A 16,484-nucleotide genomic window follows, 5' to 3' on the forward strand; every position below is an offset into this window, starting at 1 on the left:
AATGGTGTTTTTTTAATTTCTCTGCAAAATCACTAAAATTATACATTGGGTTATACAACAATTGTACATGAAACATCAACCAGTGAATACCTCCATCTCCTCCCCTTCTTCCATTAAAATCAACAAGAAACTCCTTCCTACCACATGCACACCATTCCACCCCCTTGAACTAAAAATCCTTTATAAATTATCTCCTCCGGTATTATATCTGAAAGTTGAAAAGCAATGTCGTTGAGGGTACCGGTGCGGAGATGAGAGATGCCGAAGATTTTAGGGAAGATAGAAGTTTGTGTGAGAGAGTCTATGCTTTTTAGTTTGAATAAAAGATGAAGAGATTTGGTCATTTTTGGCGGCTAATTTTTTAGAGAGAGGGAGAGATGAATTGTTAGGTCTTTAGATTTTCTTCTGCAAATTTGAAGAGCTAGGTAAAATTAGCCACCTGGCTATCAAGGGTAATAAAATAAGAATGGATTTAGAGTCTGTTTGGATTAACTGATTATAAGTAGCTGATAAGGTTGAAGTGCTAAAAAATATTTTTAAGTGTTAAAATTGATTTTTTAAATAAGCATTTACGTGTTTAGATAGACGTGCTGAAATTGATAATAATCACTTAATGTGTTTGGTAGAAAAAAACTGATAAATAATTCTTTTTATTAAAATAACTAAATATCCTTAAAAAATTTTCAAAAAATTATAAATTAAAAAGTTTTTTTTGTAAAGAAAAAGATGAACAACGAATATGGAATGAAAAGAAAATTAGAAAAAAAAATTGGGAAAAATATTTTGTGAATTAGAAAATATTACTCCCTCCGTTTCAATTTAGATGATGTAGTTTGACTCGGTACGGAGTTTAAGAAAAAAGAAGACTTTTGAAACTTGTAGTATTAAAAGTTTAAGGGGTAAAAGTTTTGTGGGACTATGACATTTGTGTAGTTATAAAAGCTTCTCATTAAGGGTAAAATAGGTAAAATGAAGAGTTTAAAGTTGAGTTATTTTCAAATTTAGAAATATGTCATTTATTTTGGAACAGACTAAAAAAAAAGTATCTCATCTAATTTGAAACGGATGGAGTATTAAAGATAAACTAGTAAAAACTATTGTCAAACTAAAAGTATTTATAAGCTAAAAAGTCATAAGTTGAATTTTAATTTACAAGCACTTGACTTATAAACACTTTGGATATTTACCAAACCTCTGATAAGCTTAGCGAAACACACTCTTATTCTAAGTTTATTACTAATATAGGCTGCGAATTCAGATAATTATTCTTTTTTTATTTCCTAATGGGGCTTAACAGAATATTCTTCTAACTAATTCCCTTCTCGTTATTTCTGGCCTTTCCACCCACCGCTCTTTTTCTTTCCAATACAATTCCATTTTCTTCCTCTTCCACACGACTCAATTTCCTCATTTAAATTCTAAAGTTGACAGAAAAAAGAGTTACTTACTATAATATTCCTCTTTGAGAAGAGAATCCAGAAAACCCTTTCGTCGTTCCTTTCAGGTAAATTTCGTTACCAAGCCTAGATGCTATCTTCAATTCAACAAATTCCCATTTCCACTTACCAATTTTCAATGTCCAAAAACAATTTTCTGTTGAGGGGGATGGTTTAATTCATGCCCTTGAATCAGTTGAGCCTTTTATTTAATGAATTGCAAAAAGGATTTCAAGACATAAAGAAAAACTCAAGGTTTCAGCTAGGCAAAACCTATAATTTTTCGAGTCGATATAGACTGAGATTTCTGAATTGTATTTTGCTAAAACCGATGTTGCATACTGTTAAGTTATATGCATATGTAATAATTTTGTTATAGCATCAGTGTAATTTAATCATCCATTCCTTCTAATTATCACTTTCTACATGCCACTATTAGATTTTCTTATTTAAACTTCAGTCTTATTCTTTTAGACCAATTTCAGTTTCAGGTCAGTACATTTCTTGGAGTTGATATCTGATTTTTTGTCAATACAGAAACTTGTGTTTGGTAATTTTCCATTTCTGATCACACCCAATTGAGTTTTTCTTTTTTTCTTTTCTTTTTTGATTTTTTTTATCAGTTTTAGAACTTTCATTGATCTTGTAGTTGTTTTGTTGAGTGTTCACATCTGGTTACACTCCTCCTAGGTGTTCTGTTTCGTGTTCATTTTCCATTTCAATCGTACCCACGTTGAGAATCTGTTGGTGGGAGACTTGTATGACATTGTATCATGTGAAATTTAAAGAATCCTTAGCTTTAGAGAATCCATACACCCTAACAGGAGGCTAAAATATCTTATTGTGGGGCTACGTACTAACGAGATAACGAAAGTCCGTGTGAAGCTACTATTATGTTATTGTCCGAATGGTTTTAGGACTCAATTTAGAAACTAATTGGAATTTTTGCACCATACTTTTTAATTTAAAATGCCTAAAATATATTAGTATTTGTTGGAGAAATTGTGAAAGATCGCTAATGAAATTCGTATTATTTTTGTATAAAACCTTAAGAATGTTTAAGTCAAATGCTTATAAAATATCCTTCTCTTCTCGTGGAGCGGGCCGAATGCCTCGGCAGTAGATAGATGCATTTATGAATCGTGTCGCACGTCCCTCGGCAGTGCACACGTCACTCTGGATCGGGCTGTACGATCTCGGCGTAAATCATGCTTAATAATAAAAATCACACGGTGCTTGACATTTCTATTGCAGCTTGTGGAAATAAATGATTTATTGGGAATTATGAAATAAATGATTTATTATTTATTCCTGAAAATTATTGTTATTCACATAATCTTTATCTTAATATTATTGACTCATAGTGAGTGTCAAAGTCGACCTCTCGTCACTACTTCTTCGAGATTAGACTTGATACTTACTAGGTACACGTTGTTTACGTACTTATGCTACGCTTGCTGCACTTTTTGTGCCGGATCTGAGACAGGTACATCAGGTGGTTCTACCGGCGCGTACCCCAGATACCCCGAGGCCTAGTGGTGAGCTGCTTCCTGAGTCGTTCCGCAGCCCTAGTGTCTCTCTTTGTAGTTGTATTCTGTCTATTTAATGTGCAGACATTATTTTGGATTTTGTATAATCTACTAGATGCTCATACACTTGTGACACCAGGTCTTGGTACACACCTTAGTAGAATTATGGTTTGAATTACTATTTTGGTTTTATTTGTTTAAACCTCTTATTTCTTAAATCTTGCAAATTTAGGAAAGCTTAATTATTCGAAAATTTATTAAAAGAGAAAATATATGCTTAATTCACCAGTTGGCTTGCCTAGCGGTGATGTTGGCGCCATCACGACCTATAGGTGAAATTGGGTCGTGACAATATAGTATCAGAGCACTAGGTTCACGTAGGTCTCACAAGTTATGAGCAGGCCTAATAGAGTCTTGCGGATCGGTACGGAGACGTCTGTACTCATTTTCGAGAGGCTATATGGTGTTAGGAAACTACATTTCTTCATCTCATATCGTGCGGTTGGTGTAGTACTAAGTATCTTTCTCTTATTCTCTCACAGATGGTGAGAATGCGCTCTACAGAGGCTCCAGACCAGGGAAGAGCTGCTTCCCCTGTTGTTAGAGGCCGAGAGAGGGCTCCAGCCCGTGGTAGGAGACGAGGACGTCCCAGGGGTACTACAGCTATGTCACCAGTGGGTCCAGTAGAGGATCCTATTATTGAGTAGCAGGGTGAGGTGCCTGTTGCAGAGTCAACTCCGGTGGATTTCACGTCCGCACCGGGATTCCAGGAGGTCATGGGCCGTATGCTGCAGTTCATTGATACTATGATTCAGGTCGGTTTATTTCCGGCGGACCCAGCCACATCACAGACAGGAGGGGGAGCACAGACCCCTACTGCGCAGGCTCATGGGCATGCAAACTGCGGTATATCAGACCTAGGGTGCACTACCCATGGGAGGAGCCCAACCAGTGACAACAGCTACACCTGAGCCCAGACCAGCTGCGGCCGGCGAGCCGCAGAAGCTATTGGACAGATGGACCAGGCTACATCCTCTTATCTTTGGGGGTGAGCGACATGAGGATCCCCAGGACTTCGTTGATCGGTGCAGGGATAGACTGCACAACATGAGGATATTGGAGTCCTATGGGGTAGACTTTGCTATCTTTCAGCTGGAGGGCAGAGCCCGTAGATGGTTGCAGTCCTATCTTCTTTGAAGACCAGCAGATTCTCCTCCTATGACTTGGGACAGGTTCACCTGTATCTTCCTGGATAGGTATATTCCACCCTCCCACAGGAAAGGGTTTGGTTTCAGTTCGAGGAGCTCCAGCAGGGTCAGATGTCAGTGACCGACTATGAGACAAGGTTCTCTGAGTTGTCTCTCCATGCACTTATGATACTCCCTACTGATGCGGAGGGAGTACGGAGGTTTGTTGCGGGTTTGCACACTAGTATTCAGGCCACTATGGCCCGAGAGGTTGAGATGGGGACTTCTTATGAGCTGGTTGTGGAGATAGCCCGGAGGATTGAGGGTGTGCGTCAGCGTAGCCGAGAGCAGGTTATGAGAGATAAGCGATTTAGATATTCTGGAGAGTTCAAAGGTGCCCAATCTGGGGTAGAGGTCAGTTCGTGAGAGGTCAGTCCAGCAGGCCCCCATACCCAGCATCACCGTCTACTCGGGGTGCTCCAGTGCGACTTTATTTCAGTGCTATGCCGGACAGTTCTTACCGCCCACCAGCTATTCAGGGTTCTTCCAGTGGGTATTAAGGTCATCAAGGTCAGACTTTAGGTCAGTAATCCATCGTACCGAGGAGTTGTTTCGAGTGCGGGAATTTCAATCATATGCGGAGATTCTACCCCAGGCTTCGGGGTAGGCCAGTGTAGCAGGGTCAACAACCTATGATTGCTACACCAGTTTCTCCACCAGTCGTCCGGCCGCCCAGAGGCGGAGGGCAGGTGGGTAGGGGCCGTCCTAGAGGTGGAGGTCAGCCAGGTGGAGGTCAGTCAGGTGGCGCTCCAGCTAGGTTCTATGCTTTTCTGTTCAGACCAGATGCAGAGGTCTCAGATGCCATGATCATAGGTATTATTTCTTTCTGCGTCATAAATGCCTCAGTATTATTTTATCCAGGGTCTACGTATTCCTATGTGTCATCTCTATTTGCTCATTTCTTGGGTGTTTTTCATGAGTCCTTGGATACTCATGTTTATGTGTCCACTCTTGTGGGCAATTCTGTTATTGTGAATCAGATCTACCGGTCCTGTATTATTACATTATGTGGTTATGAAACTAGAGCAGATCTTCTACTGCTTGAGATAATCGACTTTGAGATTATCCTGGGCATGGACTGGTTATCTCCGTACCATGCTATCCTAGATTGCCATGCCAAGACTGTCACCTTGGCGATTCCAGAGTTGCCTAGGTTGGAGTGGAAGGGGTCGTCTGTCAGCGCATCTAATTAGGCTATTTCCCTTCTGAAGGCTCGACACATGGTCGAGAAGGGTTGTTTGGCTTATCTGGCCTATGTACGGGACACTACTGCAGAGACTCCGACGATTAATTCTGTGCCCGTAGTCCTAGAGTTCTCCGATGTGTTTCCTTCTGACCTTCCAGGCATGCCACCAGATCGTGATATTGATTTCTGTATTGACTTGGCTCCAGATACCCAGCCTATATCTATCTCACCGTATCGCATGGCTCCGAAAGAGTTTAAGGAGTTAAAAGAGCAGCTTGAGTAGTTACTAGCCAAAGGGTTCGTCATACCGAGTGTGTCGCCTTGGGGTGCACTGGTATTATTTGTGAAGAAGAAGGATGGAACTATGCGGATGTGTATTGATTATCGCCAATTGAACAAAGTTACCATTAAGAACAAATACCCGTTGCCGCGTATTGATGATCTATTTGACCAATTGTAGGGTGCTAAGGCGTTCTCTAAGATCGACTTGAGATCGGGGTAACATCAGTTGAAGATTCGGAATTCGGATATTTCGAAGACTGCTTTCCGGACTAGATATGGTCATTATGAGTTTTTGGTGATGTCCTTCGGTTTGACTAACGCCCCGGCGGCGTTTATGGATTTGATGAGCAGAGTGTTTATGCCATATATTGATTCGTTCGTTATTGTCTTCATTGATGACATTTTGATCTACTCGCGCAGTAAGGAGGAGCACGAGCAGCATATGAGAGTGGTGCTTCAGACCTTGCGAGAACAAAAGTTATATGCTAAGTTCTCCAAGTGTGAGTTTTGATTAAACTCTGTAGCATTTTTGGGGCATATTGTATCGGGCGAAGGTATTAAAGTTGATCGCAAAAAGATTGAGGCAATTCAAAATTGGCATCGTCTCACTTCGGCGACCGAGATCAGGAGTTTTGTGGGGCTAGCAGGTTATTATCGTCGGTTTGTGTAAGGATTTTCATCTATTGCAGCACCTTTGACTAGATTGACCCAGAAGAGTGCTCCGTTTCGATGGTCCGATGATTGTAAGGTGAGCTTTCAGAAGCTCAAGACAACATTAACTTCAGCACCAGTGTTAGTGTTGCCTTCCGGTTCGGGAATGTATACAGTGTATTGCGACGCTTCATACGTTGGCCTGGGTTGTGTATTGATGCAGGAGGGGCGAGTTATTGCATATGCTTCACGTCAGCTGAAACCTCATGAGAAGAATTATCTTGTGCATGATTTGGAGTTAGCCGCGATTTTTCACGCTCTAAAAATCTGGAGGCATTATATTTATAGGGTTTATTATGAGGTTTACACTTATCATCGCAGCTTGCAGCATTTGTTCAAGTAGAGGGATCTAAATTTGAGGCACCGCAGATGGCTTGAGTTACTGAAAGATTATGACATTACTATCCTTTACCATCCGAACAAAGCGAATGTAGTTGTCGATGTCTTGAGTAGAAAGGCGGAGAGTATGAGTAGTTTGGCCTTTATTTCAGCAGAGGAGAGGCCATTATCTTTGGACATTCAGTCATTGGCTAACAGACTTATGAGGCTGGATATTTCAGAGCCCAGCCGAGTTCTTGCATGTATTGTTGCCCAGTCTTCACTATTTGAGCGGATCAAGGCCCGCCAGTTTGATGACCCACACTTGATGGTTCTTCGGGAAACGGTACTACGAGGTGGTGCCAAGGAGGTTACTTTTGGTGAAGATAGTGTTCTGCGACTCCAGAGTCGTCTATGTGTTCCTAATGTAGATGGGTTGAGGGAAAAGATCCTAGAGAAGGCACATAGTTCTCAATATTCTATTCATCCAGGTGCTACAAAGATGTACCGTGACCTGAGGCAGCATTATTGGTGGTGGCGGATGAAGAAGGACATATTTGAATATGTAGCTAGGTGCCTAAATTGCCAGCAAGTTAAGTATGAGCACCAGAGGTCAGGTGGCCTACTTCAGCAGATGACTATACCGGAGTGGAAATGGGAACACATTACTATGGACTTTGTAGTTGGGTTGCCACTGACCTTGCGGAAGTTTGATGCAGTTCGGGTCATTGTCGACAGGTTGACCAAGTCGGCACACTTCATTCCGGTTGTGACTACGTATACTTCTCAGAGGTTTGCCAAGATTTATATTCAGGAGATAGTTCGGTTGCATGGTGTACCAATTTCCATCATATCAGATAGGGGCTCTCAGTTTACTTCACATTTCTTGAGAGCAGTACAGAGTGAATTGGGGACCCGTGTAGAGCCCAGCACAGCCTTTCATCCGCAGACCGACGGGCAGTCGGAGCGGACAGTTTAGATTTTGGAGGATATGCCCAGGGCATGCGTGATTGACTTCGGAGGTCAGTGGGATCGTTTCTTGCCTTTGGTCGAGTTTTCTTATAACAACAGTTACCAATCCAGCATCGAGATGGCTCCATTTGAGGGTTTATATGGTCGGCGATATCGTTCGCCCATCGGATGGTTTGAGCCCGGCGAGGCTTTAAGTTATATGGTACTGATGTGGTGAAAGATGCCTTGGAAAAGGTAAAGTTGATTCAGGAGCGACTTCGTACAGAACAGTCCAGACATATGAGTTACGCGGATCAGAAGGCGCGTGATTTATCATTTATGGTGGGTGAGAAAGTTTTCTCGAAGGTTTCGCCGATGAAGGGAATCATGAGATTCGGGAAGAAGGGCAAGTTGAGCCCAAGGTTTATAGGCCCATTTGAGGTGTTGAGACGAGATGGGGAGGTTTCTTACGAGCTTGCTTTGCTTCCCAGTCTATCAAGACTTCATCCGGTTTTTCATGTATCTATGCTCCGGAGGTATCATGCCGACATGTCACATGTGTTAGATTTCAACACAGTTCAGCTAGATAAGAGCTTGGGTTATGAAGCGGAACCAGTTGAAGTCCAAGAAGATTTCTGCGGTAAAAGTTTAGTGGAGGGGCCAACCAGTCGAGGAAGCGATTTGGGAGGTCGAGAAGGACATGCAGAGCAGATATCCACACTTATTCAGCACTCCAGGTATGATTCTAAACCCGTTCAAGGACGAACGCTTGTTTAAGAGATGGAGAATGTAACGACCCAACCGGTCATTTTGCCTTCTAGAATCCTGTTCCCCTAAATAAGACTTTCCATATGTGCTTTTACTGTTTTATAACTTGCGGGGATGGTTAGTTCGAGATTTGGAAAGGTTCGGGTTGAAATCGGAAGACTTGGTTCCTTAGTTTGGCTTTAAAAGGCCAAGTTTGACTTCGGTCAACATTTTGAGTAAACGACCTCAGAATCGGGATTTGACGGTTCCAATAGGTTCGTATGATGATTTTGGACTTGGGCGTATGTTCGTATCGGGTTTTGGATGACCCGTGAGCGTTTCGGCGTCTAATAGTGGAAGTTGGCTCTTTGAAGGTTTTAAAGTTCTTAAAAATTGGCTTGGAGTAGGTTTTGAAGTAATTGAGGTCCGTTTGGAATTCGGAGCCTGGGAATAGTTCTGTATGGTGATTTAAGACTTGCACGCAAAATTTGGTGTCATTCCGAGTAGTCTAAGTATGATTCGGCGCGTTCGGAGAAATTGAAAACTTGAAGTTAATATTTTGATTCAATTCAGTTTTGGGGTGTGATTCTTGGTTTCGTTGTTGATTTACGAGTTTCGAGAGTTCGAGCAGGTCTGTATTATGTTTTCATACTTGTTGGTGTATTTGGACGGGGTCTTCAACTAACAACTTGAAGATAAGTTAATTCTACCCATTTTGAGTTAAATACATAAATTATGGGTAGATTATAACATGTAAATTGTGGAAATCAAGGGGTTAGATGAAATATCCAGATTTTGACAAAATGAGATTTTAACCACGAAAATGGTTGTGGAATGAGATAAAAATTGTATATTTGAGTTCTCGAGATTATGGGTAACGATTTCCTCCGAAAATTTCTGAAATCCGGGCACGTGGGCCTGGAGTGAATTTTAGGAATTTTATTAATTTGGGTTGGGTAATTAATCTAATAATCTAATTTTGAATTATTGAGCATGTATTGATTAAATTATATAACATTTGTCTAGTTTCAGTTTTTTTTCGGCACCAAATTGAGGCTTTAACGCGAAAATGTGATCGGGAAGTGAGCTTTGAGACGAGGTAATTCTCTTGTCTAACATTGTAAGAGGGAATTTACATCATAGGTGTTGTAAATAAATATTTGTTTCTAATTGTGGGGGCTACATACGTACGATGTGACGAGAGTCCGTATGAAACTACTATTATGTTATTGTCCGGGTAGTTTTAGGACCCAATTCATGAACTAATTGGAATTTTTGCACCATACTTTTTCATTTAAAATGCCTAAAATATATTAGTATTTGTTGGAGAAATTGTGAAAGATCACTAATGAAATTCGTATTATTTTTGTATAAAACCTCAAGAATGTTTAAGTCAAATGCTTATAAAATATTCTTCTCTTCTCGTGGAGCGGGCCGAACGCCTCGGTAGTAGATAGATGCATCTATGGATCGTATCGCACGTCCCTTGGCAGTGTACACGTCACTCTGGATCGGGCCGTACGACCTTGGCGTAAATCGTGCTTAATAATAAAAATCACATGGTGCTTGACATTTCTATTGCAGCTTGTGGACATAAATGATTTATTGGGAATTACTAAATTATGAAAGAATTATTTATTTCTGCTTGTTAAGGAAATTATTGTTATTCACATAAACCATGTTTACTTAAACATCTTTATCTTAATATTATTGACCCATGGTGAGTGTCAAAGTCGACCTCTCGTCACTACTTTTTTCGAGATTAGACTTGATATTTACTGGGTACACGTTGTTTGCATACTCATGCTACGCTTACTGCACTTTTTGTGCAGGATCTGAGACAGGTACATCATGTGGTCCTACCGGCGCGTACCCCAGATACCCCGAGGCCTAGTGGTGAGCTGCTTCCTAAGTCGTTCCGCAGCCCTAGTGTATCTCTTTGTATTTGTATTCTGTCTATTTAATGTTCAGATAGTGTTTTGGATTTTGTATAATCTATTAGATACTCATACACTTGTGACATCAGGTCTTGGCACACACCCTAGTAGAATTATGGTTTGAATTACTATTTTGGTTTTATTTGTTTAAACATCTTATTTCTTAAATCTTGCAAATTTAGGAAAGCTTAGTTATTCGGAAATTTATTAAAAGAGAAAATATATGCTTAATTCACCAGTTGGCTTGCCTAGCGGTGATGTTGGGCATCATCACGACCTATAGGTAAAATTGGGTCGTAACATTTGTGCAAGCTAGATCTTGAGAAGGCTTATGACCATATGAATTAGAAGTTTCTTGATTTCATTATGTTGAAGATGGGCTTTGGGGAGAAATGGAGGCAATTTAGATTTTACATTTCTATCGTGAGATTTTTAGTCTTGTTGACCAGTAATCTATGTGGTTTTTTGGGTAGTACTTGGGGGTTGAGACAAGGGGATCCTCTATCATTTATGCTCTTCAGTTTGGTGATGGAAGCTTTAAGTAGGATGATGAATAGAGTTGTTTTGGAAGGATATGTACATGGCTTTAAAGTGGTGGTTGGCGGACAATACACTGGTTTTCTGTGATGCGAACGAGAGCCAATTGGATTATTTGGGATAAGTGCTTACTTGGGTTCAGGTGGTGTCAGGACTTAAAATAAATCTCAGGAGTGCGAGATTATTCCCGTTGGTAGGTGAACAATATTGATATGCTCGCTCAGGTGTTGAATTGCAGGGTATGGGCCCTCCCGACCACTTATCTTGGGCCACCCTTAGGTGCTTCGAATGAGAATCATAGTGGGGTGGAGAAGAGGCTTGCAGGATGGTAGAAAGGATACTTGTCTAAAGGTGGGAAGGAAGCTCTTATGAAGAGCACTTTATGGAGCATTCCTACATATTTCATGTTTTTGTTTCAAGCTCCAGCGAGTGTCACCGAAAAGCTGGAGAAACACAAGTTGTGGGAGATTATTTATTCAAAGACGAGTTTCAGAACATGTTTGGTGCTTCATGTGCAAGTAGGCGGACTAAGATGTAGATCATCTTCTTCTCCTATGCAACTTAGCCACAAGACTCTGGAGGACATAGGTAGTTGGTTTGGGATTCCATGGGTGAATCCGAGAACTGTGAAAGAAGTGATGTTTAGCTGGAGGAGTGGGAGAAGGGAGAAAGTGCACGGTTTGGAATGTTACTCCACTTGCTATTATATGGGTTATTTGGAAAGAAAGAAATAGAAGAGCTTTTGAACGAGTAGAGATGAGTTTTGCCCAATTAAGATGTAGTATTTGTTCTCTTATTTATTTTTGGTGTACCCATGAAATACCATGTTGTATAGAAGATAGGACGACTTTTCTAGAGAACCATATATTTCTGTAGGGTTTCTTTTGTTTTTTGTATACCCCTTGTATACGGCACTTTTGTTTTTGGCCTTTGCATTAATGAAAATTTATTTACTTGATCAAAAATAGAATGTCAGATGTATCATTGAGAATATTGCGTAACGTTCTTAATGATTATGTTACAATAATTAGGAACCCTGAAAATTACAGAACTTTCTTATTTCATATAGGTCGAAATTCTTCTACAAGAATTGGTCTTCGATGTTTTTAATCAACCAATTTTGTTAAGAGTACTCTGTATTTTTCTCTCTTTTTTACATGCTTTCAAAACCTCTGCACTTTGGTAGTGACAAAAGTAGTTTCTGCCTACTAATGAATGACGTAATGCATGCTAGCCAAAGCTTTACTCCTTTGTAGTTTACTGTTCTTGTCAATTTCTTAGTGACCGTTCCAGCGATACTGCAGCTTGTTTCCATATGTTTACATGCCTCACCCAACATTATTCCTCTAGGGCCGATGTCATCGGTCTCTGCTGTCAAACCTATCAAGACAATACTTCACATGGGTCGAATTAGCGGGCTATCTAGTTGAGCTCCAAGTCAACAATGCACTTTTTGCCATTCAACATCATGATAACACACATACGATACCAGTCTTTGCCCAGTTGGCGTCATTTCATCTTCAAATTATTGCCTAGTCGACACCATGGGTTGCTAGTGATCGGGTCAATATAGGAGCATGCTTCTTTTTCTTAGCTAAATAGTCAAGCTGGTAGCATGTTTTCCTCAAGTTCGATCATGTCTCATGGATTGTTTGTAATACCACGATGTGGTTAGTTTTTGCTACATGACATTATCAATTTAGTTTTATTTCCATGTAAGGCTGTTTTGACGATACCAACAAACCATTGTCCTGATTTTATTTTTGAGTTTTGATTTGCAAACTCAAATTGTTTCAGCATCTTGATTTTGAAAGAGTGTTTCAAAGTTAAGAGAATCATTAAAATGTGTAGAATAATATGAATAATTATGTCAAGGTAGAATATTCATGTCAATATAAATGGGAATCAAGAGCATTGAAACTTTTCTTATTTTACGTGGTTTAAAGACTTATGAATCTACAATAAGGAAAGACATGAAAATGAACATAAAACTCGGTGCTAATGGAATATAAAAGATTTATTTATTGGTTTGAAATTCTTACAACAAATTATGTTTAACCTATAAGGGACTAACTTAACATATTACTTAACACTAGCACGTGACCGCTTACGCGCCCTCTCAAACTTAAGGTTAGAATCAGTTTAGGTTTGCTTATTTTGAAGCATAGAATGAAGCATAGACAAGTAATAATCGCTTGCAAAGTTCTGAATTCCGATCGTCGGAATCTTATTGATAAAAGTTTTGGTTGCGGAAATCTTTCTGAGGAAATTTTAAGCCATCAAAGTTTTGTTAAAGAAGTTGCCATAAATAGTGAATAGGATAGTGGCCGAAAGCGGCGATTTAAGAGGCAATATCGCCAATTGATTACCAAGAAGATGCGCAAGGTGTTGGAATGGTTAGTAGAAATAAGAGTGGCTCAGCTAGAACAGTCACCCAGAAAAGGTGAGAATAATAATATCATAAAAGTGCAGAGCAGCTTTGACTGGACAGGGCATTGACGAAGCTTTCATACCATATTATAAAACTGGGAGAATCGAAAGAATAAATAGAAAATGTGATGATAGTGAAGTGTGCAAGACACCTATTTATAGGTAAAGGATACAAACCACATCTCATATTACTTACGAGTACTAGCTTAACAGCAACACTTTCTTTTTAAGTTAGCTTAACAGTAACACTATGCTAACTTTAACATTCTAACACATTAATAGTTGACATTATCTAACATTGTTAATCAACAAATTTCGACAACAGTTCTATTTTTATTTTTAAAAACTTGTCACGAAAAGCAATATCCTTCCAAAACTTTGTGGGTGTCTTATTAGAAAAAGGAGAGGAAAGAAAACAGTTTGTGGGTGCACGCACGAATAGCTTATTGCTTCTATTGAGTTAAATCCACTTCTGTTTCTTTGCTCCCGCTAAGTAGACTACTTTCCAGAATGAAGTCTTGAAACTCTTTGTGACGGTGATCAAGATTGGCACTGCATTGTGTCGGAACTTGGGAAAGGCCTATGATTACTTGAATTAGGAATTCTTGGATTGTTTGATGCTGAGATTGGAGTCAGTGAATTTTTGGTTCAATAATGAGGCCCCTGTTAGTCTTGATGATTGAGTATCATTTGAAGTGAATCATATCTTTTTGGTAGTCCACTGCTCTTTTGTGTACAACTTGTACAGGGGGACTTTCCCGTGATGTCAATATAACTATTACTTTATCATAGTCAAAAGGGCTTATGAAAAGCAACCAGTGACCCGGCCCAATGTAGCAGCAAGTTGTTCAGGATCCAAAAAGCCAACTCAATTGGACCCAAGTGAAACTGTACCCTATTATTGTAAAGGCCCAAGGAAGAAGGCCCAAACAAAGGGTAAATATAAGAAGCCCCAAGCTGAATGGAGATCAATACAATTACTACCTCACTCTAGTCCCCAAATTCTCACAAACACCAACGAGTCATCTTCAACAGGTAATCTGCAGAAGACCCACAATGAAGGCACCATTACTCAGTCATCTAGACATGAAAGTACCAACGATGCCCACTCTGAAGCTAATGAAGAGGCAGATGACGAAGCAGAAACCTTAATCAATAATCTGAGGGGACTCTCATACCATCTGAATTGGTCAGATAATGCTTCGACTGTACTTGTATGTTCAGACACCGATTCTTGTTGTGAGACACTTTGCCTTCCCTGGCATGAAGAAGAGCGGCTGGAATCGCAAAGCATACAACATCCAAATTTTATCGAAACTTCCAAATGGACAAAATTGGTTATGGAAAAAGCATGCAAAGCTTTTAGGATTAATGCAGTGGGGTTCGAGCATGAACTTCTGGGATTAATCTTGAGGATGGACCAGAAACGACAAGATCAGATGCGAAAGAAGGGGTCAGCAAAGAAAAAGGGAAAGAAGAAAGGGAAGTTGAGATACAGAACTTAATTTGTGGCATTAACTATGATGGGGGCAATAGAGGAGACAGGGGTAGGCACTGCAAGATTTTATCCAGATGAAAGTCAAAATCATAAGTTGGAACATTTAGGGACTTAATGATCGGAATAAACGGAGGGCTCTTACCTCACTAGCTCAAAAATGGAGGGCAGACATAGTATGTCTCCAGGAAACCAAAATGAAAAATATTCCGACAAGCATGAAACATCATATTTGGGGGAACAGGTGGGCTGAATGGGCAGAATTAAAGGTTTGTGGTACCAGAGGTGGCATTATCATCCTGTGGGATAAAAGAATGTGGAAATGCATCGATTCACATCAAGGTAACTATACAATTACTTGTATATTTGAAAGCTTACATGAAGACTTCAGGTGGTCTTTCACCGGAGTCTATGGACCACATACAAACACAGAGAGGGAAGACTTATGGCTAGAGCTGGGTACAATAAGGGGTATCCGGAATAATCAATGGATGATTGGAGGAGATTTCAACGTATGTAGATATGAAAATGGGAGACTCAATTGCACTAGAAGGTCTAGAGCTATGAGGAGCTTCTCAGAAACTATCATGGACCTCCAGCTGATTGATCTACCCCTTCATGGGGACAATACACATGGACACGGGGGGAAGACACTATACAAGCATCTCAGATTGACAGGTTTCTCGTTTCTGTAGAATGGGATGAAAGCTTCAAAGCAATCAAGAAACTGGCCCTCCCAAGACCTATTTCAGATCACAAACCCTTAATGCTGGAATGCGGTGAATGGGAAACAACACATTCCTACTTCAAGTTTGAAAATATGTGGCTGCAACAAGAAGGTTTTGTTGACATAGTAAAAGGGTGGTGGTAGAATTATACGATAGATGGAACTCCTGATTTTATACTCATTTAGAAATTAAGGAATCTTAAAAAGGACATCTCCAATTGGAATAAGGAAGTCTATGGTAAGCTAGAAGTTAGGAGAAACAGAGCCCTACAGGAACTTGCTGCTTTAGAGCAGGCTACAGAAGGTAGAATAACATTACAGTCAGAGAAAGAAAAGATCGGGAGTTTGAAATTGGAACTGGAAGAACTTGCCAAAGCTGAAGAAACATCCTCGACACAAAAATCAAGATGCCAATGGTTGAAAGATGGGGAAAGGAATACAAAATACTTCCAAACAATAGCCAACTATCACAAAGATCCAATAATATCGATAAGCTCAAAGTAGGTAATGAAATAAATATAAAAAAAAATCAGATCAAACAGGAGATTCTGAGTTTTTATCAGAATTTATATACAGAGAAGGAGGAGTGGAGACCAACTGCCAATTTTGTTGAAGTGGCGAGGCTCTCAAGGGTATACAGGGAAATGCTGGAGAAAACCTTTGAGGAAGAGTAAGTACATACTATCATTTTATCTTGTGCATCAGACAAAGCTCCAGGCTCAGATGGCTTCACTATCGCTTTTTTCAAAACACTTGGGAGTTCATCAAGTCAGAGCTAATGGGGGTACTCAATCACTTCAATCAGCAATGCTACATGGTGAGATCATGCAATGCTTCTTTCATTGCCTTGATCCCTAAAAAGAAAGGGGCAATAAAGCTTAAAGATTATAAGCTAATAAGTCTTATTGGCAGTGTTTATAAGATTTTGGCCAAGTTGTTAGCAGAAAGGTT

General features: G+C 40.0%; 1 long non-coding RNA gene across 1 annotated transcript; it reads left to right on the forward strand.

The window, feature by feature from the left end:
• The first annotated feature begins 1,350 nt into the window (after positions 1-1,350).
• LOC138893421 (uncharacterized) lies at positions 1,351-10,488 on the forward strand. The gene is made up of 2 exons (XR_011408895.1): positions 1,351-1,504; positions 10,240-10,488. It is a non-coding gene; the product is annotated as an uncharacterized lncRNA (long non-coding RNA).
• The last annotated feature ends 5,996 nt before the right edge of the window (positions 10,489-16,484 follow it).

This window comes from Nicotiana tomentosiformis, chromosome 6 (genome assembly GCF_000390325.3).
Source record: "Nicotiana tomentosiformis chromosome 6, ASM39032v3, whole genome shotgun sequence".
In the NCBI taxonomy this organism is placed as follows: domain Eukaryota; kingdom Viridiplantae; phylum Streptophyta; class Magnoliopsida; order Solanales; family Solanaceae; genus Nicotiana; species Nicotiana tomentosiformis.